General features: G+C 39.4%; 1 long non-coding RNA gene across 1 annotated transcript in view; it reads right to left on the bottom strand.

Annotated features, from left to right (window-relative positions):
* LOC127185623 (uncharacterized) overlaps positions 1-23,349 on the bottom strand; it is a 113,907-nt gene that overhangs the window by 74,376 nt on the left and 16,182 nt on the right. The gene's annotated exons all lie outside the window — the stretch shown is intronic.

Here is a 23,349-nt window from a genome sequence, read left to right as displayed (position 1 = left end):
CTATAGTCGACAACCATTCAAGTATGCACTAAGCAATGCCAGTGAAACTCGGTGCTCTTCTTTCTATCCCTCTGACACAGAGATAAGAGAGGACAGGGAGTAAGCCTTCGAGAGATTTTGTAGATATTGATCCTCTGTGAATCTTGGAGTTAGCAACTGAAAGTAGCCTCCAGTTGGGGTATGTTTGAATTGCTCTATAATGAAAAACAGTTGCCAGCAGTAAGGTGGCACTCAGAGTCCTCCAAGACAAACAAAAGAGGGGCTTAGAGATTGGACAGCTGCAGGGGAGAGGAGAAAAATTCTGCCAATGACATAGGCTGCTCCTTACCATGGGTTTCAGAAACTGGAGCAAAGTAGTGCAGTGAGGGAAGGAAGCATGGAGACATGTGCATTTCCTACTCTTGGTAGAAAATAGGACATTTTAGCATGGGAAGAGGCCAGAGAAGCCATGAATTCTGGCACAATGTAATTTTTCCCTACTGCTTGCCAAAGCTTCCTTCCTTCCTTCCTTCCTTCCTTCCTTCCTTCCTTCCTTCTTTCTATCTTTCTTTCTTTCTTCCTTTTTCTTTATTTAAAGAAAGCTGCACTATTCCCACCAGTGGTTTCCATTATGCTCTTTGGTGATTTGTTTCTGTGCTGTAGCTGTCCTCTCTGGGAAGAGAAAGCAGCTAGTGTCTACTTTGTGCTAGTCTGTCCCTACTGATGCAATTCCTCCATGGGTCCCAAGCTGCAGGGGATTATTTTCCTGACCCAGACTAAATTTCCTGGACTACAGTACTCTTTCCCCAGCAATCCATGTATGCCATTATCAGTCCATTGTGAAATAAGACCCTCACTTCTCATCATTGAAAGAGAATTTTCTTTTTGTCGCAGGAGGATGTGGGGCATCTGCATAACGTTCTTCAAAGGGAAAAACCTCCTTATCCAGAGGGAAACAAAAATGTTCCTATAGCTTCCTGGGAGCTTCATTTCTCCCATGAAGCTTTGCTATTAACTTGGAGAAATCCAGATGAAGTTAACTGTTTCTGCTTCCCCCAACCTTTTAATGCCCTGTGCCATCTTACCAGTTTCTGGTCCATGTTAGAGCTGGACCTTAAATAAAAATACTAGTACAATCATGCATTGCCTATTTAAGTGTTTGAGCTTCAGGTTTAATTCTGGCTGTGAAAATGAAATCCAACCATCCTTGATTTTCACCCTCTCTTAACCATGTTCTATACTAATAATACAAAGAGAAGAAAAAGGAAACAGTGCCTGTTAAAGAAGTTGAAAGAATAGCAACCAGCTTCTCACTAGATGCCCCTTACTGGAATCTCCTGCACTTTGTCACATGTTGTCTATGTCACTTTCTGGTTGTCAGTCTGTTTGGCTGGAACCCCTTAGAGACCAGGGAAGACCTGTAAGGACGCAACCATCAAAAAGGAGTCCTAGCTTTGGGTGATTTTACACACACACACACACACACACACACACCACCCATTGGTTCACACCATTAATCCTAGTACTAGGGTGGTGGAACCTGGAGAATCGGAAATTCAAGGTTTGGAGGCCATCTTGGACTACTCAAGACCTTGTTACAAAATAAAACAAGACAAAACAAATAATAAACAATGTTGTTCAGATGTGTAAGGAGAAAGTAGCCAAGTGATTTTTAATATGGTGTACAAGTGAAGACAGACAAGGTGCCAAGAGAAGCTTGTCAGCCCTGAAGATACCTCTGCTCTCTGTCAAACCCCGGTCTCTCCACATAGTCTTACCCTCTCAGAGCAAGCTGCAGACTCTGCCATGCTGCCTTGAGTCAACAGCTGGTGAGGCCAAGGGAGCCGCACACTGTGTACCTACAGAGTCCCAGTTTTTCTCTGCGTCAGGCATGTTGGCTGAGACCATGGAGATATATTCTGCCTTGGTTTTTCTCCAAAGTACTCTGGCTCTTTGATGAACTTCAGCCCCAAACATAAACATGAGTATGTTTCAACCTGGTCCCATCTCCACGTCCTCCTAGCCTCCATCACAGGTGACAGATATATCCGTTCTTCTACCTAGATGCTGATAAGTTTTCAGTTTCAATAGTTAACATCTGACAGTCAAGCACTAAGTACCCAATATCCCCATGCTCTTTGGTTATACTTGGCCCACAAGCTAAGTCTACACTTCAGACACCACTGCCCACAAAAGCGCTTGTGCTCTCTCTCTCTCTCTCTCTCTCTCTCTCTCTCTCTCTCTCTCTCTCTCTCTCTCTCTCTCTCTTTCTCTCTCTCTCTCTCTCTCCCTCTCTCTCTCCAAGGTCTTGTTTTATAACCCAGGCTGGTCTCTGGTCTTGAATTCACAAATCTCTTGCCTCAGCAGCCTCAATGCTGGGATTATAGTCATGTGCCGTTATGCTTTGAAAGTATTTCTTAGTTTTTACTATTTTGCTGTGTTGTATTGAACTCAGGGTGTTCTATAGGTTAGAAAAATGCTCCACTACAAAGTTCCAACCATAGTCCTGTTCTTGTCACTTTAGACAATTTGCCTGTTCCTCTTTACTAGACTATCCTGCTAAGGACACAGCCCAGCTTCTATCAGAGTTCTCTTGGGTTCCTACAAACAGACTGGAAGCAGGCCCACCAAACATGCAGAAGACAAAACACTAAGTTTATTTAAATAAAAGCTTTATGCTGTTCTCCCCTACTGTATATTTTTTTCATTCTCTTCTCCAAGATCCTCTGAGATTCCTACTGTAGCTTTATCAGCATACTTTCCATTATACTTTCCTCAGTCCTCCTGGCTCAGTGAGTCCACAACCTCTGGAGAGGGTGATGGATGCCAACCATAGAGCAGGCTGCATAAAGGAGAAGAAGCTAGAGACCATGCCTACAAGATGCAGATGGGAATATAGTAGGAGCCAGAAAGGACAACAAGCCTCTGAGGGTTCAAGTGAGTTAAACTACTCTCTGGCCTTACTTAGGTCTGTGGCCCATATGCTGAGAACTTCTTTTTAAATTTTTTTGTTCTATTTATTTATTTATTTATTTTTAATTTATTCTTGTTACATCTCAATGGTTATCCCATTCCTTGTATCCTCCCATTCTTCCCTCCCTCCCATTTTCCCCTTATTCCCCTCCCCTAGGTCTGTGACTGAGGGGGACTTCCTCCCCCTTTATATGCTCACAGGATATCAAGTCTCTTCTCGGTACCTGTCACCAGGTCTCCCCCTCCAGGGCACATGATTTTGGCGTTGGTAGTGTTGGTGGTAGTGTTGTTGTTGTTAGTGTGTGTGTGTATGTGTGTGTGTGTGTGTGTGTGTAAGTACATGCATGACACAGTGCACATGTGGAAGTCGGAGAGGAGCTGAACTTTCTTTCAGAAGTCAATTTTCTTGTTTCACCATGGGTTTCAGAGATTGAACCCAAGTCGCCAAAGTTGCACAACAAGAACGTTTATCCACTGAGCCATATCACCAGCCTGACATTAAGCACACACGCACATGTTCTAAATAGCGGTTTAAGCCACCTCTACTCAAATCTGTTGCCTGATTTTATGGTAATTTTCTGGCTTCCTCGCTTAATGATAGTGATGATCAAAACATTGTACTCTTCAAGCTGTCAATGAAACAATAGCAGCATGGGGTCTACAGAGCAGGGCTTTTAATCTTCCTTTAGTAAGGAGAGAAGGCAGACCCCAAGGATCTTAGAGATGTCCTCAAGGTCGAGTGGTGCCATTCAAATCTGACTTGAATGATTCTACTTTAGCACCTTTGCGCTTACCAAAGTCCATGGCCTTCTCTGCGACAGGAACTAATGAAATGGGTTTTTGCAAGACTGAACTGCAATAATTTTCCAAGCTCTCAGTTGAGGTTAATGTACTGGCATATGGCCTTTCCCCCTCAGCAGCTTCCTAGATACCACACTGCTGTTCCTTGGGGCCCAGCACAGCCCCAGCTGATATGTCCCTCTGCTTCAGCAGCGCTAAGACTTGGGCAGACTCACTCAGCACTCCCTGTGGATAAAAGGACTGAATTGCAAATAAAGTGGGACATTTATATTTGCATTTCAGGGAGTATAGCCAAGTCAAATATGATGACCACATTAACTAAATATTACAGGCATTTCCTTTTCAGCCTCTCTGCCTGTCACCCACTCAGTCTGGTGTAGAATGGCCATGCAAGAATGTGGTAAATAGTTTTTCCTTCCTAAACTAGGACGTAACATGTATACAAAAGAATAGGAGAGAAAGAGTTAATTGTGGAAATATTTCCTTTCTATGGGCCAAGTATCTGTGGAAAGGAATTGGGGTTGTTCAGGATTGAGCTATTTTTGTGTGCTGTGCGTGGAGGATCTCAGTGTGATACATATTTTTAAGGCACACTTAGTCCAAAATACAGAGCTGGGACACATACCATGTTTGTTGTATTTCAGGTCGCTCAAAGGTATATGGGCCAAGAGGTGGAAAATATGTGCAAAGAAGTCGATTTGTGCCTCGTGGCTATATAAACCCTGATGTCTTTCCCATCTCCTGTGCTTCAAAGCAACAAATAATATATGATCTGCATGTTCAAGATGGTTGGAAATCAGTAGCTAGGATAGGGTAAGCACAGACAGGGAACATCTGAAGTTCTCCTTCAGGCTGCCTGGAGAACACACACCTTATGCAGAAGGCCTTTCAGCTGCTGGATTAGGAAACTCAAGTTAATTATGTGAATGACTGGAAGGAGAGTTTAAGCAGGAAGGGAGCTCAGGGGAGAGATAGGCCAACTATCAGTGTTAAGCTGAAAGAGTGATAGTCTAGAAAGCAAAGGAATTTGTACAAAATGAAGACAAGGTCGGGGCAAGAGCACTTTCCTTGTCACTAATTTTGAGGGGAGTTGCTTCTCAGGATTAGGAGGAAGATACAGACAAAACAGAAGACAATGGCTGCAACAGTAGCTATCGACAGTTCTCAAATCTAGTTTTGTAAAGTAGGTGGACAAGAAGGACTGCCTACTAGCAGGACTTGGCCCACTAGACTATTTCTTCCTTCTCAGATGTGTTCTTTTAAGTATTGATAGCTGTTCATTTCACACACCCCCAGGCCCAACACAACCTTCTTTTCATTTTAATTCTTTTTGGCTGAATTTTCCGCATACATCATTCTGGGCATCAGGATCCCAGGTTCACCCCTTGCCCCTATACTCCTCAGTCCTGATCTAACACTCAACTCAGTTGCCTGACCCTGTCCGGTACAGTATATTGGTACATGATAAGCAAATGCTTGCTATTTCCTGGGCCTCTACTCAACTTTTTCACTGCACCTTTTTCTTCTGTATCATCCATAAGTTAGGACTCTTTTCCTCCTTCAGTGGCATGTTAAAAGGAACATGCAGGATCCTCTTTCAAGATACACAGACACAACTGGATGCTGTCCCCCTTAGGCATTTATGTTGCACTCAGTCAACACAGGTGATCTGGGTAATGTCCCAGGTTGGCTTCCATTTTGGGCTTTGGCCATGATATAGAGATCAAGCCACACTAGCTTGACCTATAGGCTCTTCCCCTAAACCTCATTGTATTCCCTTGATAATATTTCAAAGAAGCTCTCACCTCATTTTAAAGAGAGAACCAAGACTTCTGAGAGAGTGTGATTTTCCCATCTGTAATAAAAATGCTGGCAAATTGCCCCATAGGCTGAATTCGGACTTTTCTGTGTCCTAAGCATGTGTTTCTTCAGGTTGGGCAGGGTAAGGGGGAACTGGTAAAAGAATCATGAAAAGTTATTTCAAGTGGTAATTGAGTCAAATCACAGGAAGCAAAAGACATAGGTTTCTTAACCTTCATGGTTGAGCCAACAAAAAACCATATGGAATCATAAGACTGTAGTCTTAGATTAATCTATGCTTATTTCTAGTAGTCAGTTTGCTCAATTGCTTATAAGTAAATATTTGCAGTCTTAAATGTCAGTGTGTGGTATTGTCAAGAGGTCATGGGTTTCCCTGTTCTTACCCCAGTAGTCAGTATCTGTGTAGACCTTCTGATGATGGTACCTTACCTAAGCCATCACTACTGACTGTTATGGGATGAATTGTACCTCTTTCCATCTGTTTATACATTGGCTAAGAATGTGATTTCATTAGATGGATGATGGGGTTTTTGTTTGTTTGTTTGTTTGTTTGTTTGTTTGTTTGTTTTTGAGACAGTGTCTTCTCACTATGTGGCCTTGACTGGCCTGGAAATCACAGAGATCTGCCTATGTCTGCTTTCTACATTCTTGGATTAAATGTATGCAACATTATGCCCAGCCAATGCTAAAAACAGAGCCAGCTCTGGATATTAAGCCTAAGAGAATCACCCTTTCTCAGGAAAAGACCCCCAGTCTGTTTCACAGTTAAATCTACATAATTTCTGGTCTTATGTTTCACCTTTTATATGAGTTGTGAAACCATCATAGTAAAAGTGAATAGAAATAAAGGTTTTGGTTTTTTTTGTTTGTTTGTTTGTTTGTTTGTTTGTTTCTTTTGTTTTGCCTCTCCCTGGTTTGGCCAAATTATAACAAACTAAGTTTCCATTGCCAATTTTTGGTCTTCTAATTTTTCTTTTAGAATACTGTGAGCAGGGTCATTACTTTCATGCTAGTTAAAAGAAAACTATAAAAATTAGAATTGAAGGAAACATTTTGAAAATGCACGTATACATGCATATATATACATATGTGTACATACACACATACACACACAGAGGGGGGAGGGGGAGAGAGAGAGAGAGAGAGAGAGAGAGAGAGAGAGAGAGAGAGAGAGAGAGAGAGAGAGAGAGTTAAGTTCAGCTTGGTGGGGCATGTCTGTAATCCTAGCACTTGAGAGCTTGAGGTAGATGGATATAGGGTTCAAAGCCAGTCTAAACAACATAATGAACCTGTGTAACAAAGCCCAAATAAAATTATAAACAGTATATATACAAGTTAATTAAGTAGTTAATATAGTGGAGAAATGAATATAGTAGGTAATGAACTTGAAAGTTCTGTTCAGCTGTAGGGCTGAGGTTATCCAGTAAGCACTCATTCCATTTACATGATATTCTCAAAGATCAAATAATGGAGACAGAAGAAAAAAGATCCATGGTTGCCAGGAGTTTGAAGGGAGAAAAGTGGTGGAGCAGTAAAATACAAGGAGTCCTTAGGACAGTACAACTATTCTGTATAATTCTGTGATAGTGGCTATATAACACGATGTAGTTTTCAAAACCCCTAACACAAAGGATAAATGTCAATGTCAGCCATTTGCTCAAATTATTGATAATGTGTTAATTGATTCATCAATTTTAATGGCTATATCACACTAATGGAAGATATTGATATTAGGGGGAAAGTGAAAGGATATATACAAGCTCTCTGTTCCTTCTGCTCAATTACTCTTTAAAACTAAGATATAAACTGTATTAGTTAAAAACAGGAAAGACAATCAGCCTAGGTATTCGCATATGGAAGACTGAAGCATGGAGCTAGGAACGTTCTGTTCAATTACAAAGATAAGTCAACTAGTACACCATGAAATCCCATCTAGTCAAGATGGAGAAACAGTGACCCAGAGCCCTTCAAGCCTCCAGGTCTGGCTTCTATGTTAAAAACTAACGCCGCAGCTCTCTTTGAACAAGAACTGGTCCATGAATTTAAGAAACACGTGCGGAGGATCCAAGATGGCAGTGAGCAGCGTGGACCGTGTTTGGAGGCTCCAGTGAACAATTCAGGGAATTGCATAGATTTCTGAGCCAGGAACACCAAGGTCCCCACACCACGGCAGCGGGAGTGCTCCACGGTTCGGAGGGACCAGGGTGTGGAGGACCTGCGTGCCCCTGCACACGGGAGGAGCGTGGATTTTCTCGGATCGGAACAGCGGCGGCAGAGGCAGCAGCAACAGTGGCGGCACCAGTGGCATCAGCGTCAGCAGTGGTGGTGGCTGAGGTTTGCTGCTCTGAGCCTTCCGGTGGAGGCGATTAGTGTTGTGGCTGGTGGGAGTTGCTGCGGGAGAGGGAACTCTGGATGGGATTTGGGTCGCGTGGTGCCTTGTGACCCAAACTGGACTCGGCGGACAGTTCAGCCCCAGAGTCCCGGGTTCAGCTCAGTGCGTAGTGCCGTGGAGACGCTGTCTCAGCGCAGCAAGTGGTTCTGCCCTAGGTACTGGCTCAGCTCAGCCACAGCTCCCCTGCTGTGACACAGGCTGGTCGGAGAGCTCAGTTCCACCATAGGTACCAGCTCAGCTCAGCACAGCCGCAGTTCTCCAGCTGTGACACAGGCTGGGCAGAGCACTCAGCTCAACCAGAGGCACTAGCTCACATAAACGAGCAGTTCTGCCCAAGACACTAGCACAGCTCAGCGAGCAGTTCTGGGGCGCTAACACAGGCTGAGGTCAGCACGTAGATTCAGTCCAGAGGCCCTAGCTCGACTTGCCTGGCAGTTTGGGCCCAGAGACTCTAGTTGAGCTGTGCGCATAGGCTTGGCGGCTCCAAGACTCTGGCTGGACTATCCACGCAGTATAGGCCCGGAGTCCCGGGCTGAATTCAGTGTGCAGTGTGAGTCCAGAGTCCCTGGCTGAGCTCAGGGCACAATTCTGCCCTGGAGACTCGGGTGGAGCTCGGCGTGCAGTTTGGGGCCTGAGTCCCTAACTGTGCTTGGCAGACAGATTGGGTCCAGAGACTCTAGCAGAGCTTTTGGCACAGTCCTGGCTCTAAGACTCTGGTTGGACACAGTGTGCAGTTTGAATCCAGAATTCCTGGGCTGAGCTTGGCAGACAGTTCAGGCCCTGAGTCAATAACTGAACACAGCACACAATTTGGGCCAAAAGCCCCTAGCTGAGCTTGGTGTGCAGTCCCAGCCCCCCAAAATTCTGGCTGGACCCTGTGTGCATTTTGTGCCCAGAATCCCTAGCTGAGCTCGGCAGACAGTTCAGGCCCTGAGAATCTAGCTGAGCTCGGCACGTGGTTCAGGCCCAGTGTCCCTGGCAGGACTTGGCAGGGAAGCCAGAAGGCTGCGGATACCTTGGCCTGACCCAACGCTCATTCAGAGACCCAGAACGACTGCAGGACCCACAGCACAGGGGAACTGAGGATCACTGGCTATCAGAGACCAAAACGACAGGGCTAATCTCCTGCCATCCAAAGCAGTGCTTCCAGCCTATAGAAATCATGAGAAAACAAGGGAATCTATCATCAGACTCCCTCCATCCAACTCTGGAAGATACCCAACAAAAACAAAGACACCAAGATGTCTAAAGGACAGCGTAAAAGCATACGCAAAAACCCCTAAAACAACATGGCGTCTCCAGTTTCCAGCTATCCCAAAGAAAACAAACCAGAGAACTCAAATACAATGGAAATACAAGAAAATTACCTCAAATCCTTAGTAATGAGGATATTAATGGAGGAAACAAATAAAATTCGTAATCAAATGCAGGAGGACCCAGCCAAACAGGTGAGAGACATTAAAGAATCACATAGAGTGGAACTGGAAAAATTTCAGGAAAATGCAAACAACCAGATGAAAGAAATCAAAAAATCAGTTCAAGATCTGAAGACGAAAATGGATTCAATGATAAACACACAGACAGAAGAAAAACGAGAACGTGAGACCTCAGAGAAGAAGGCGAGCAACACAGAGGTGAGCTTTTCTAACAGAATCCAAGAGATGGAAGAACGAATCTCAGGTCTAGAAGATACAATCACAGATCTTGAAGCAACCATTAAGGAAATGAGAATCTCTAAAAAACTCTGACACAAAACATCCAGAGAAATTAGGACACCATGAAAAGAAGAGAAATCTGAGGATAATAGGGCATTGAAGAAAGAGAAGATATCAGTCTCCAAGGCCCAGAACTATTCCTCAATAAAATCATAGAAGAAAATTTCCCCAATCTAAAGAAAGAGATGCCTATAAACATACAAGAGGCCTACAGAACACCAAATAGAATTGACCAGAAAAGAAAAACTGCCCGTCACATAATAATCAAAACACAAAACGTACAGAACAAAGAAAAATATTAAAAACTGCAAGGGAAAAGGGCCAAATAACATTTAATGGCAAACCTATCAAAATTACACCCAACTTCTCAGCAGAGACCATAAAAGCCAGAAGGGCCTGGACAGAGATCCTGCAAACCCTAAGAGACCACAGATGCCAGGCCAGACTACTTTACCCAGCAAAACTATCAATAACCATTGATGGAGAAAACAAAATATTCCATGACAAAAACAAATTCAAACAGTACCTATCCACAAATCCAGCTTTACAGAAGGTACTAGAACGAAAACTCCATGCCAAAGGGTCAAGCTACAACCAAAACTACTCAGGAAATAGATAACTATCCCATGGCAAAAACACAACTACACAAATGCTCGACTGGGAACAACATCAAAATTAAGACTCTGAACAGTCACTGCTCATTAATATCTCTCAACATCAATGGTCTCAGTTCTCCAATAAAAAGACACAGAATAACTGAATGGGAGCATAAACAAGATCCAACATTCTTCTGCATTCAAGAACACACATCTCGCCATAATGATAGGCATTACCTCAGGGTAAAAGGTTGGAAAAAATATTCCAAGCAAATTGGTCAGCAAGGAGGCATAGCCATTTTAGTATCGAACAAAATAGACTTTCAACCAAAATTAATCAAAAGGGATGAGGAAGGACACTTCATACTCATCAAAAGTAAAGTCATCCGAGATGAAATCACAATTCTGAACATCTATGCTCCCAATACAAGGGCACCTACATTTGTAAAAGATCTGCTAAAAAAGCTTAAACCACACATCGATCCCCACACAATAATAGTGGGGGACTTCAACACCCCACTCTCACTGAAGGATAAGTCATTGAAACAGAAACTAAACCGAGAAATAACATCATTAACCAATGCCATGGGTCAAATGGATCTAACAGATATCTATAGAACCTTTCACCCAAACAAGAAAGAATACACCTTCTTCTCTGCACCCCATGGAACCTTCTCCAAAATTGATCACATCGTAGGTCACAAAGCAAGCCTCAATAGATACAAGAGGATTGAAATAATACCTTGTATCCTATCAGATCACCATGCTCTTAGGCTGCAATTCAACAACAACAGAAATAACAAAAGCCTACACGTACGTGGAAACTAAACAACTCTCTGCTAAATGACACCTGGGTCAGGGAAGAAATAAAGAAAGAAATCAAGGAGTTTCTGAAATTCAATGAAAATGAAGGAACAATGTACCCAAATTTGTGGGATACACTGAAAGCAATGCTAAGAGGAAAATTCATAGCACTAAGTGCCTTTAAAAAGAAATTGGAAACATGGCACATAAGCATCTTAACGACACAACTGGAAGCCTAGGGAAAAAAAAGAAGCAAAAACACCCAAGAGGAGTAGATGCCTGGAAATAATCAAACTCAGGGGTGAAATTAACAAATTAGAAACTAAGGAAACAGTCCAAAGAATCAACAAAACCAAGAGCTGGTTCTTTGAGAAAATCAACAAGATAGACAGACCATTAGCCAAACTAACTAAAAGGCAGAGAGACAGTATTGAAATCAACAAAATCAGAAATGAAAAGGGAGACATAACAACAGACACTGGAGAAATACAAAGAATCATAAGATCCTACTTTGAAGGCATATATGCCACAAAATTTGAAAATCTAAGGGAAATGGACGATTTTCTCGATCAATTTCATTTGCCAAAGTTGAGTAAAGAACAGATAAACAAGCTAAATAGTCCCATTTCACCTACAGAAATAGAAGCAATCATTGATAGTCTGCCAGCCAAAAAAAGCCCAGGGCCAGATGGTTTCAGTGCAGAATTCTACCAGACCTTCAAGGGTGAGCTAATACCAATACTCTTCAAGCTACTCCAAAAGACAGAAATGGATGGAATATTACCAAATTTATTTTTTTTTTTTTTTTTTTTTTTTTATTTTCCTTCATACATGTATATACCAAGTTTTGAGCATTTAAATACCGTTCACACTTCCAATGCCCCCTCCTCCAATAAAAACATTCTTCAGAGGCAGAGGCAGGCAGATAGCTATGAGTTTGAGGCCAGCCTGGTCTACAAAGTAAGTCCAGGACAGCCAAGGCTACACAGAGAAACCTTGTCTCAAAAAACCAAAACCAAACCAAACCAAACCAAAAACACAACGTTCTTTCCAACAATCTTCCTTCTGCTCTGATGTCTTTTTCTTTCTTTCTTTTTTTAACCCAATGAGTTTAATCAAGTTTATTTAAATGAATATCAGTGAGGGGAGTATTTATTGGAGCATAGACAATTTATAAGCCATCTTCCACTCATACCCCTTAGCTGTCCAGAGGCCTATTGAAGTCTTTGATCTACTTGGGCCTTATTTTTGTGCAGACATGTTTCTAACTTTATTCTTGTTTTTCCTCTTCTCTGGTGTATTTTTTTTTTTTTTTATTAATTTATTCTTGTTACTATGAGGCCATAGTCACATTGATACCTAAACCTCACAAAGACTCAACATAGAAATAGAATTTCAGACCAATTTCTCTTATGAACATCGATGCAAAAATACTAAATAAAATACTTGCGAAACCAATACAAGAACACATCAAAGATATCATTCATCATGACCAAGTAGGCTTCATTCCAGGCATGCAAGGATCGTTTAATATACAGAAATCCAACAATGTAATCCACCATATAAACAAACTGAAAATAAAAAACCACATGATCATCTCTTTAGATGCAGAGAAAGCATTTGATAAAATCCAACACCCATTCATGTTTAAAGTTTTAGAGAGATCAGGGATACAAGGCACTTTCCTCAACATAATAAAGGCTATATACAGCAAGCCAATAGCCAAAATCAAAGTAAATGGTGAGATACTCAAGGAAATTCCTCTAAAATCAGGAACAAGGCAAGGCTGCCCACTCTCTCCATATCTCTTCAATATAGTACTCGAAGTTCTAGCCAGAGCAATAAGATAACAAAAGGAGATCAAGGGTATCCAAATGGGAAAGGAGGAAGTCAAATTATCCCTATTTGTAGATGATATGATAGTGTACATAAGTGACCCTCAAAATTCCACTAGGGAACTCCTACAACTGATAAACACCTTCAGCAAATTAGCTGGATACAAAATTAACTCAAAAAAGTCTGTAGCCTTCCTCTACACAAATGACAAGCTTGCAGAGGAAGAAATTAGGAAAGCCACACTCTTCACATTAGCCACAAGCAATATAAAATATCTAGGAGTCACTCTAACTAAGCAAGTGAAGGACTTGTTTGAAAAAAATTTCAAAACTCTGAAGAAAGAGATTGAAGATGACCTGAGAAGATGGCATGATCTTCCTTGCTCATGGATCGGGAGAATTAACATAGTAAAAATGGCCATCCTACCAAAAGCAATCTACAGGTTCAATGCAATCCCTATCAAAATACCTACAGAATTTTTTAAAGACATTGAAAGTTCAATTCTCAACTTCATATGGAAAAACAAAAAAACCAGAATAGCTAAAACAATCTTGTACCATAAAAGGTGCTCCGGAGGAATCTCCATACCTGATCTCAAACTGTACTATAAAGCAATAGTAGTTAAAACAGCTTGGTACTGGCAGAGCAACAGGCTGGTTGATCAGTGGAATCGAATCGAAGACCCAGATATGAATCCAAACACATGTGATCACTTGATTTTCGACAAAGTAGCCAAATCCATTCAATGGAAAAAGCATAGCATCTTCAACAAATGGTGCTGGTCTAACTGGAGGTCTATGTGTAAAAAAATGCAACTGGACCCATATTTGTCACCTTGCACAAAACTCAAATCCAAGTGGATTAAAGACCTCAACATAAAACCAGAGACACTAAGCCACTTAGAAGAAAAAGTAGGAAAGAGCCTGGAACATATTGGCACAAGAGACAACTTCCTGAACAGAACACCAACAGCCCAGGCCTTAATGTCAACAATTAATAAATGGGACCTCATGAGGCTGAGAAGCTTCTGTAAGGCAGGAGACACTGTCAAGAGAACAAAGCGACAGCCTACAGACTGGGAAAAGATCTTCACCAACCCTACATCTGACAAAGGTCTAATATCCAAAGTATATAAAGAACTCAAGAAGCTAAACACCACCAAACCATATAACCCAATTGAGAAATGGGGCTTGGAACTAAACAGAATTCTCAACAGATGAATATCAAATGGCTGAGAAACACTTAAAGAAATGCTCAACCTCCTTAGTCGTCAGGGAAATGCAAATCAAAACAACTCTGAGATTCCATGTTACACCCATCAGAATGGCTAAGATCAAAAACTCAAGTGACACCACATGAGGGCGAAGATGTGGGGAGAGAGGAATACTCCTTCATTGCTGGTGGAAATGCAAACTAGTACAGCCACTTTGGAAATCTATCTGGTGCTATCTCAGAAAAATGGGAATAGGGCTTCCTCAAGACCCAGCTATTCCTCTACTTGGAATATACCCAGAAGATGCTCCAGCACACAACAAGAAAATTTGCTCCACCATGTTCATAGCAGCCTTATTCATAATAGCCAGAACATGGAAACAGCCTAAGTGTCCCTCAGTAGAAGAATGGATAAAGAAACTGTGGTACATTTACAGTATGGAATACTATTCAGCTATTAAAAACAAGGAATTTCCAAAATTTGTGGATAAATGGATTGAGCTAGAAATGATCATAATGAGTGAGTTAACCCAGAAGCAGAAAGACTCAAATGGTATATACTCACTTATATCTGCATACTAGCCCAAGGGGCATGTCCCACGAAAGCCTTCACTTACCAGGAAACTGGGACAGAGGGAAGGACATCCTATTGGGACTCTAGATGAGAGAAGCATGGGAGAATGGCAAAGTAAAGGGATCCAGATGGTCCTAGAAACCTACAAGTAGAACATTATGCTAGGCAGATTTGAGCCCAGCGGTTCTGCTCAAACTAAGGCACCAGCCAAGGACAATACAGGCTGTAAACTTTAAACCCCTATCCAGATCTAGCCAATGGTCAGAACAGTCTCCACACTTGAGTGGAGAGTGTGACATGACTTTCATATATACTCTGGTGCCTCACATTTGACCATGTCCCCTGGAGAGGGAGACCTGGTGGCACTCAGAGGAAGGACAGCAGATTACCGAGAAGAGACTTGATACCCTATGAGCATATACAGGGGGAGGTAATCCCCCTCAGGAACAGTCATAGGGGAGGGGAATAAGGGGAAAAGGGGAGGGAGGGAAGAATGGGAGGACACAAAGGATGGGATAACCATTCAGATGTAACAAGAATAAATTAATAATAAAAAAATTAAAAAAAATAAAATTAAAAAAAAAAGAAATTCCATCTAGAAGTCTGCAGTGACATTAGAATGAGCTCAAAATTACTTAGACAAATATCTAGATATTTAGGATTAGCCATATATTGGCAACTTGTGAAGGAAAAGAAAAAAATTAACAGTGGCTCATTCTGTAATATAACAATATTTATTACAAGCTATAATGATAAAGCCATGTGATTTTAACCTGTGAATAGAAGAATTACAAATAAAGCTAATCAGTGAAACACCCAAAAGCTCAGGATATTTCTTACAGGTGTACATAAGTTTGCTGCATAACAATGGTAGTTGTTTCAGTTAAAAGCACTTGTTGCTCACACCCATCTGTAATTCCAGTCCCAGGGGCTCCAATATCCCTTTTTGAACTCCAAGGAAACCAGGCACACATACAGTGCACAGACGTGTAGGCAAAACACTCACACATATAAATAAAATAGACCTAAAAGTGGAAATAGATCTTAAAAATAAAATAAAATTGTCCATCCATTAGTTACACAGATCCATGACTCTACATAGATAAATATTATGACACATGAATTGGAATTTTTATTTTTAAAATTTATTTATTTATTCACTTTATAAAAGCTGTCACAACATATTTCAGAGAGTTGATCTTTTGTTCAGTTGCTTGGAGATCAGGAAATATCATTTTAATTATTTCAGTTCTCTTATTTTATTTTAGGTTATTTTTATGTTATTTTATGGCCCAGAATATTGTCTTTGTCATGAATGTTCTTTGGTAATGACGTATATTCTGTTCTTTTGTGGGTAGAGTGTCATGTGAAAGTCAAGAAGACCAATTTGGTTGATAATCAAATTCAAATTTTCTATATTCTTACTGACTTGTTTCCTGCCTGTCCAGTGATGAATTTTAAAAAAGTTACTAGAATCCCCAACTATAATTGTCAGTTTGACTATTCCTCTGCTGGTTTCATCAGCTTTTGCTTCAAATTAAAGCTTGCTATTAATTATAAAAACATTTTGATAAATTGACCTGTTTATAATTGTAAATAATTCCTCTTTAGCCCTGGTTACATCCCCAGCACTGATGTCTATCTTGCCTAATGTTGCTTAACACTCTAGCTTTCTTTTTATTAGCATTTGCCTGCCATGTCTTTTCCTATAGTTTTTACCTTTTAAGTTGTATGCATATTTACACCTAAAATGTTTTTAGTCTTGCGTTTTTATCCAAACTGAGAATATTTTAATGACAGAGTTCAGATTTTTATATTTAAGTACATTATTGATTTGTTTTGTTTTGGTTTGGTTTGGTTTTTGTTTTTAGTCTGAAACTTTCGTACCCAATTTCTCTTTGTCCCATCTGGCCTTGTTTCATATTTTCTCCTGGTTTTTTTTTTTTTTTTTTTTTTTTTTTGGTTAATTACTTTCATAATTCTCTATCCTCTTCAGTATATGATTTATCAGCTAGCTCTGTTTCATTTCTATTGTTTATTCTATTCTTCACAATAAAACTTTTAGCTCAGCACAGTGTACCATCAAGGAATATTATACTACTTGGCATATATTATAAAAATTTGCAAAACTAAGCTCCCATTATCCCTTTCTTGTGTTTTGTGTTATAGTTGTCATTCATTTTATTCTTGCATACTGAAGACATAGGGACATATTATGCTATATTATATTGTTGTTCATTTAAATCAACAATTTTCATCTAAGTATACTATCATAACAATTTAACTATCTTTATATGTTACATGTCCACATAATAATTTGGCACAGTTTTTCTTGGCTATACTTCTCTCTGATTTTTTTCCTGAAATCTTTATTTCAATTTCAATTTGGATAAATATTTTCATTGACTTTAGACTTCTAGGATGACTATTTTATTTTTCTTTCAGTAGGTTTAAGATGGCAATCTGTTGTCTTCTAGCTTTCATGATTTCTGGCAAGAAGTCTGATTCAGTTTTTGTTCATCATTTTAAAATATATTGCTTTTCCTTTTTGCTTTCAACATTTGTCTTTATCAATGCTTTTTGATCAGTTTGATTACAGTATGTTATGATCCAGCTTTCAAAAATTGTTTTCTTGGGGTTTGGGGGGATTCTTGGATCTGTTGTTGTTTAGCTGCCATAAAACATTTAAAGAAAATGCAGGTCTTATTTGCCAAATATTTTTCTGGCTGCTCCTTCTGTACTCACAGTTGTTAGGATCAAAGCGTGGGCTCTGCAGCACTAAAAAGCTATGCTCAGCCACCCATCTTCAACAGGCCAATTAAAAAGATGAGAGACAGTGAAAAGCAGAGAGAGAAGGTTTATTCCATGTGGCCACATTGTAAAGTGAAACAAAGAGGTCCAGTGACCTCTACCCTTCTAGGTCAATCTCTACAGCCTTAACATGAACTTTAGATTTAAATAGAAGGGGAGACGTATGCATAACTAAGCAGTTCCGGTCAAGATGTGGACATCATTGACCTATCATTGTTTGGCTCCAGTCTGTCCTACAAGGTTGCCTGACAAGTTATTAGAACTGTGTGTAATATCCTGGGAGACAACTTTCCCTTCTGTCTGCACCTAGTACTCAGGGTTTTTCTTCTTCCAGCATGAGACTCCTGGACAATTCCAACTTCATGAGGTCAATTATTTCACTATCTTGGTAGTCAAAGGGAGGGACACAGGTGTTCATTTTTATTTTATGATAGCATATAAGGTATTAGACATCAACATTTTCAGGCCAAGTATGCTTTAGTGATTCTCTTTTCCCTCACTCATTCATTCCATTATGCCTGAACCCCACCACAGCCTCATTTTTCTTCCATACCCCATGACAAACATTTCCTTTGAACACCAATGCTGCAGTCAAGAGAGTTGCACTCCCTCTGATCCAACTGCTCAGATGGGAGATCATTGTATCTTCTCCTCCAGCTCACTTACTGATAGTCTATTCTTTTCTTTGAGGTTTGCTCTGTAGTCCATTTAAAGTCGTTATATTATATGGCTCGCTTTAACAACTCTACTACATTTCTATTCCATTACTTTCATCCAGTGTATCTCTCATTTCATATATTGTATTTCCATCTCTATATCCTTTATGAGATATGAGCATATTTTCTTTACCTTCAAATCACATGCAACATATCTATAATAGATGTTTTAAGATGCTTGTTTTGTTTCACCACCTCTGTTATTTCTATTTTTCTTGATTGCTATATCTCCTGGTGAATCATAATTTTCTGACTTTTTTTGCATGCAAAATAATGTTTCATTGGAGGATTTACATTGGTAATTTCATATTTTTGGTTGTGTCCTTTCAAATATTGTTGAGTTTTGTTCTGTGATATTGTCAAATTATAAAAAACTGATTTTTGAACAACTTTCAAATGCCTTCTGAGGGAAGAGGAAAATTCTTGTTGAGAATCAAAGTTTCAATACTGTGACAATTCAGAGACACTTTCCCTTTTATATAAAAATTGTACATCCTAAAAAATAAGAAAAGGCCAGCAGGCAACCTGAAGGAGTTCCCAAAGGGCAAAGCTGAAGCACCTTGAGCAATGAGTAAGAAATACTGAGAAGGTGCTCACCACTCCAAGTCCATGGCTTCCTTATTTGTTAATTGGGCTATTTTATCAAAATACTTGGAGACCATAGTATTAAATATATAGATATTTTCTTGTCATTATTTCCTACATAATATTGTATAACTAATTGCTTTGCACTTAGATTTTGTTAGGCATGCAGAACAATTTAGGAATTACTTAAAGTATGCATCATGGTAGGTATGATTTTTATTCCAATGCTATACCAATTGACTTCAGCATATGCAGACCTTAGTTGGAAGTAGCCTAGAACCAACCCCCAATGTATATAGAGGGACTCTGTATTAAAATATAAATATATTTAATATTTTATAAATATTATAAGTATAAAATAAAATCCTTTATTAATATTGATAATAAATAATTAAGTACAAGACACAGTACATTCTTGGTTATAGTTTGAATGTGGGCTGTTCCCTGCCCTACCAGGCTCTTGTGCTTGAGAATTTGGTCTCTACCTCTAGCACTGTATGAGGAGGTACTGGAGCCGTTATAGTTGGTAGAGCCTAGCTCAAGAAAGTAAGTAGTTAATGGGAAAACCTTGTATATTATATGCCAGCCCCAAGTTCTTGCCCAAGGTTTTTGCTTTCTAACTGCCAATGTAACATAAGCAGCTGTCAGATACACCTACAGCCACAGCCACAAGCAGCCCCTATTCTATACTTTCTCTTTGGTGATGGGCTGTATACTCTCAAACTGTGAGAACAAATAAATCTTCATTCTATTCCATTAAATTTTTCTGTCAGGTATTTTGTCACAGAGATGAGAAAAGTAACTAATATAGTCTTTTTAATAGAAACATCCTAATTAATAGTTGTAGAAGAAAGGAAAGAACTAGGAAACCACAATTACATGCCATAGTGATATACATGACAAGAGCATCCATCAATGGATGCAATAAAGTTTCAGCAGAAGAAGATGCTGCACCCTCTCAAAGTATTTTTCACAAAACAGTCATTTATTTTAGGAGTGAGGAGAGAAAGGAGTAAATTTATGTTGGGTAATACTGACAGAAACTACATTATTCAAATAAAAAGTTTAACACCCACAATAATAAATAGTGATGTCATATATCTCTATATGTTGAACTGAGAAGACCCAATACTATATTAATTAAATGTAATCATGAAAAACTAAATTGAGGGACATTTTACAAATAATAGCTTGACACTTCTATGAAAAGGTGCCATAAATTGATTAGACTATGAAGATATGATGATCAAATGTAATGGAGAGCCTAAAATTGGAATAAAAACAGAAAAAAATTAGCGAAAAAAATCAAAATTCAAATAAAGTCTATAATTTAGTGTATTGTACTAAGGTTAATGTAATTTTTTGAGGACTGTACTGGTAGGGTTTTGTCATCTTGACAAAAACCTACATATATGTAAAGAGAGAGAATCTTAATTGAGCAAATTACTCCAGTAGACTGGTCTGTAGGCAAGTCTGTATGTCATTTCTTGATACAAGAGAGTCCAGGACACAGGGGATGATGCCACCTCTTGGTTGGTGGTCCTCAGTGCTGTAAGAAATCAGGCTGGGGAAGGCATGAAGAACAAGCTAGTAACCTTCACTCCTTCATTGCCTCTGTGTCAGTTCCTGCCTCCAAATTCCTGCCTTGAGCTCCTGCTTTGACTTCCATCAGTGATGAGATCCTGAGAGCCATAAACTGAAATTAACCTTTTCATCCCTATGTGCTTTGGTCATGTTCTTTTAGTGTAGCACTAGAAAGCCTAAGGCAGAGCCTGGAGAGAGGGTTCAGTGGTTAAGAGCATGCACTGGTTACTCTTCCAGAGGGCCTGAGTTCAGTTCCAAGCACCCACATTGTAGCTTTGACTTCCATCAGTGATGAGATCCTGAGAGCCATAAACTGAAATTAACCTTTTCATCCCTATGTGCTTTGGTCATGTTCTTTTAGTGTAGCACTAGAAAGCCTAAGGCAGAGCCTGGAGAGAGGGTTCAGTGGTTAAGAGCACGCACTGGTTACTCTTCCAGAGGGCCTGAGTTCGGTTCCAAGCACCCACATTGTAGCTTACAACTGTCTGTAACTCCATTGCCAGGGAATCCAACAGACACACATGTACACAAAACACTAATGTACATAAAATAAAAATAAGTTATTATTATTGTTGTTGTTATTTTAAAAAAGAAAGACCAAGACAAAGAACATACCATAATTATATAAAACATTGACCTGAAAGAAGCTCTTTGAAGAATGTGTATTACTTTTCTATGGTGGTTTTGTACCTTCTCTGGAAATACATAATTATTTCAAAATGAAATATTTAAAATATTATAGCAGTGTATAGTTTTCACTATGAATATACTTTTGTATGTCTTAACAAATTGCATTAGACTAAAACTTAGAATCATAGAATGCACAATATATATTATATAATATATATATAATATCTATTATGTATATAATATAGATCATCTCATTTAATTCTCTCATTTGACCTTTGGAATAAACCTGGTCCAATAAATAAACAGAATCTTCCTGAGTTTGTGTAACTACTAGCAAAACATGAATTATGACACCTTTTCCTGAGCCCATGTGAGGGTTCTTGCTGCATCTTCCTTGTGGATTTTCACTCTCACCTTTAAAACATTTGTAAATACTCTGAGCTGCTACAACACAAAAGTGTGTATCATCATATCCCATTAAATCTTTAGAAAGAAAGCCAGAGGATTGAATTAATGTGTAGATCATAGTTTGTTTATCTCTCCTATGTTAGCTCAGGATTAATATCTAAGTTGTATTTCATACGGTAGAACAGGAATAGAAGTTTGAATCATGTCCTCAGCTGGGCAATAGTGAATGAAAGGAGATCATGTTGGTGAGAACTGTTAAAATGGAAACAGAATAGCAGTAGCATTAAAGATTCTGTCCTTTGTCCAATGTGGGCTCAACTGAAGGCCAATCATACAGTATAAAGACCATCAAAGGCCTGTGAATGGAAGGATGAACAGGCTTCCTTCTGATATTTCATTTTGTATGTCTGATGAGGTGAAGGAGTCTGCAGAAACTACTAGAACTATTGAGCTTTCAGTTTTCTAAGATAGTGAATTAAATCCAATTTTAAAACAATTGGTCTTTATGCAAAAATGTAAACACATGGACACAGAGTAATAAAGGACCGAGATCTAAAGTGGTTAGAAAAAAAAATGACAAAATGAGAAGGATAATTCTGGTAAGAGTGCATGATTCATTATGGCCCTATTTTGTATCAGCAGAAAGCAGCATGAGGGAGCAGATGGAAAGTAGAAGAATTAATATTCCCAAAGAAAATATTTTCTGTCTAGATACCATCCTTTTTTTAAAAAAATCCATTTAAAAATCCTTATTATTCTTATTACCTATTTTAAAGGTGCCCTTGTGTGAAAATCATTTTTTGCAGGGAAATATTGTCCTAATAGTATTGTCCTTTTATAATTTTTCTTCTTTATCTGTAAAATTTACACACAGAGTAAAGCAAACAGGAAAAATACTAAATATACTGAGCACATGCTCAAATAATTTCTGCTCCTGTAATTTGGCTCCATCGCTTGGCTCCAAGCTTCCATGACTCTGATTAGCTTGTTGTTTCTCAGATTAAACATTTAATGTCCAAGTTTTGCCTCCTTTCCTACTTATCTGTAGTCTTGTATGAGGATATATTTGCTCCATTATTGATTCTATTAAGGCTCAGTTGATTAGAGCATCCTAGGAAGTGGATATAGACTATGTATGGTTCAGCCATCAGCCCCAAGTATACTGTGCCCTTGTGTCTCAGCATCTAGCTTTTCAGGGCACTACTAGAGTACATAATATGAATGTGTTTAAGAATAAGACTCAGAAAGGTCTCAAAGCTACATAACCAAAGCACCAGATTTATCAGAGCAAGTCTATACCTAACAGTTATTATCACTGGCCAGACCCTAAGTACATCTTTCCTTTTTAAAGTTGATTTTATTTGGCTTTTACTTTGACACAGGATCTCAATGACAGAGCTCAAGCTGTCCTTAAACTCTATCTCTGATTAGCTGGACAAATGCCATCATACCTAGCTATGCATTTCCTCTCATTAGACCATGAGTCTATAATTTTAAATGCAAGGCTAAAAGAGCTTCAGATTCAGACAGAAAAGACGGAATGCAGAACAAATTAGAAGAAAACCAAGTGATGTACTCCAGAACCTCTGTCATCTTTTCCTCTTTGGTGTCTGTGCTCCCTTTTCTTAAAGGTTGGCTGTCAATACAGTCCTTAAAATGAAATTTTAAGCAATTAAAAAGTAGAAGGTGGGGTAAGAACAAGCAAAGAAAGGGAAAAACAAAGAACTGAGAAGAAAGGAGCTGAAGGAAGGCAACGTGGTGTTAGAGTAAAAAGGCACCCACTTCAGAATGCAACACTCATGGTTAAATTCCAGCTCTTCAACTTGCTTTTTGGCTGTATGAATCCTGGCCAGTGAAGGGAAGGCAACATGTTACTGAGTCTCTCTAAACCCATGATTCTTTGTGTATCAGA

The sequence above is a fragment of the Acomys russatus genome, chromosome X (genome assembly GCF_903995435.1).
Source record: "Acomys russatus chromosome X, mAcoRus1.1, whole genome shotgun sequence".
In the NCBI taxonomy this organism is placed as follows: Eukaryota; Metazoa; Chordata; class Mammalia; order Rodentia; family Muridae; genus Acomys; species Acomys russatus.
This window is presented reverse-complemented; position numbering and strand designations above follow the sequence as displayed.